Below are 3,088 nucleotides of genomic sequence, written 5' to 3' on the forward strand. Positions count from 1 at the left end.
ATCCAGTATTTTGTCAAAAAAAACAACACATTTCTTTTTGTTTTAGCATTTTTTTTTCTAATTTGACACGTGAGTAGGGACTGAAAGCAAACACTGGGAGAGAAAGGAGGAATGACACATAAACTCCGCCATATTTCAAAGAGGGATGTTGCAGTTATGTGTTATGCATCTTAGACTATTCATCTACCAGAACACCCCAGGATTGATTTTCTTTATAGTAACACCATTAAAAGTTAAGTGAAAATAGTCATATTAGATTTAGATGTACTTTAAATCCAGAGCTGTGTGAGAAGCAGAAATCTGTTTATTCATCGGCTTCATTAGACAGTTTATTTTCCTTTAGAAGGAAGTTTTTCTCAGGTCCAAATGTCAGATAGAGTGAGAGTTAACATGGTCGTTCATTGTTAGATGATGCATTTTTAGCTTGTTTTTGGAGCACTTTTCAGATATAAAGATCATACAGCTGTAGTGCAATTGGGACCTTTTCATTCAGGGAGTGTCAATCTTGCAACTGCTAGGCAACCCTACCCGAATACTTCTTAACACACTTCTGTGCCAATAACCCCCTTACCCTCACCCAATATTTTAATTCATTTTAAATACAGACATGTCAAAACTTCAGTTGGGCCTGTTTCCTGGCTACATCATTAAAAAGTTTAGAGAAAAGGAAAAGAGAAAAGAAGTATAGATAAAATACCCCTCTACCCCAAAACCAAACCAAAAAATGATCTTTTCATTAACCTTAACCCCAGTGATCCAGACCAGATCATCATAGAGAGTATGAAAATGAAAATGTTGTTTTGAAAATGAGTCATATTACTTGTAGTCTTATAGAATAACCCAGAAGTTGAGTTTACAAAAATACATTACCAATGTAATCATTTATTTTACATACTTGTGCTAAAAGTGGGTTTGACTTTTTCTCAAGAGGTGGATATCCCATTTTGGAGCCAAACTCTTCAGTTTGAGTTGATGTTGCACACATTGTTCAGATTTTAGAAAATAACAAACAGTCTTTCTTCATTGCCTTCAGGGTAATTGGCCTGCTCTTGTTCCAGAGGGAACTTAAGGACATGTGTTGAAGGTAGAGGAGTGTTGAGCCAGTATGTAATAATTATCCCTTTGCTGTGCTACAGTGTGGAGTTTTGCTGTGAATGCTGGAAAAGATTCTGAGACTCATTTTCTGTTTCAGAGACACAGAGCAGTTTTTTTTCTACTTCACACAATTAAGTTGATCATCTTTGTTTTTCCTTTGGCGTTTAAAGAAATTAGGTACACCTCCCGAAAGGTAAATGATAAAAAACAAAAATCCCTTCCCATTGTTTGAATGATGATCTTACCCAAAGCAACTGACTGAGGGTGAGGATAAAGGAGTTAGGAGGCCTACTCATGAATACTTGGACTAGACGCACATGTGAGCTGATTCAGTAACTGAACCATGTCTCTAACCAGTGATTTGACCGTGGTACCACCATTATAATTCTGTCACTCATGTCATTGGCAAATGGAGAGGGAGATACAGTTTGACTTGGTGGAGTCATTCTGCCTTCAGCAGTGATGCATGGAATACAAAGCAACATGATAAATAACAAGCAGGGAACATTGCAAATAAGACTCTCCGGTGTACATGTATGTAGTAGGGCTGACGCAGGTGAAGGCTGACTGAGAGTGTGATGTGCATTTAAGTAGAACGCCAAGTCAACACAGCGAGACGTGATGATTCTGGTGGGCTAGCTGTCAGCAGACACAGCATAGCATGACGCACAGTGTCAAGCCAGAATTAGTTCTTTTAAAAGCATGCTGGTAATGCATGTAATGATAAAAAAAAAATAAATATTCAGTATGTTACTAAGTTGCACACACTCTGTGGTTTGATGGACATGGTAATGGTTAAATACACATTTAACTCTAATGGCCTGCAAATTCTATTTTTGACCATGGAAAAGCTTTATAATGCATACTGCATTGTGTTGTTGACATTTAAAAAAAACCTCAGCTGACTCATAATCACTCACACTGCAGTGATTGTTTAAATACAGATTTTTTTTTTAAAATAATATATATATTTTTTGTTAAGGAATTCTATGGGATTCTGATTTCTGACATATCCAGTTTATAGAGAGTATATTGTTTTTCCTGGCTTACTTTGTAAGTATTTAATATGTTTTGCATCAAAAATATGGCGGTTTGTCCAGCTACTCACCATTGCAGCAGATTTCATTTCCAAAATGTTTAATCCCTTTGGGGTTTGAGATTGGGGGTTAAAGGAGTATTTCATCATTTTGGGGGGAAATACACTTGTTCACTTTCTTCATACCGAGACATGGTCATTCACATATTCCCCTGTAAAAAGGAAACTCATTTGGTTTTGTAATGAGATATACCATGTTAACAGGTTAGCTTTAAAGGTGCTCATGGGTGGATTTTGTTACTAGAGCCAACGACTGCTGGTTGTAGTTTCATATTTACTGTACAGACATTCGGAGGTGTCAGTTCTCTCATCTCTTTGCAAGAAAGCTAATAAGTGTATTTCCAAAACTGTTAACCTGTTCCTTTAAGTTCGTTAAAACCACCTACTATTATTTGAAAAGTCCCACAGTTTGGTTACTCATGTTTTATGAGTCATTTGTTTGCTCATGGTGGAGATTACTTTAAAACCACACAACTCATGTGATGTATTTAACTTCATTAAACCAACAGTATAAGATTTAAATTATACATGGATGCTGCTTTAGCGTCATAAATAATACAGAAAATATTTATCAAATGGGGAAAACAGACAGCTGTCAGAGAATACTTGAGATCAACTCTAAATGGACCTACATTCAACAGAGAGCCATGCCAAACCGCACCAGACTAATGTCTGCTTGGTTTGATGTAAACAAAGAGAGTAAAACTGCAGTTAAGACTTGAATCCTTAAAACGGAGGAATTTTTGGGTACTGGTGCCTGAAACAGTTTCCAAGCTCAAAATTTGATCATCCCCGATGGGACGTTCGGCTCCTCGCAGGACATTCAGGACAAGCCGGACATAACGCAGAGATGTACAAACAAAAGGAAGCTTCCGCAGCTCTAACAGGGAGGAGGGT

This window comes from Seriola dumerili, unplaced genomic scaffold, assembly GCF_002260705.1.
Source record: "Seriola dumerili isolate Sdu_G_001 unplaced genomic scaffold, Sdu_1.0 BDQW01000003.1, whole genome shotgun sequence".
Lineage (NCBI taxonomy): Eukaryota > Metazoa > Chordata > Actinopteri > Carangiformes > Carangidae > Seriola > Seriola dumerili.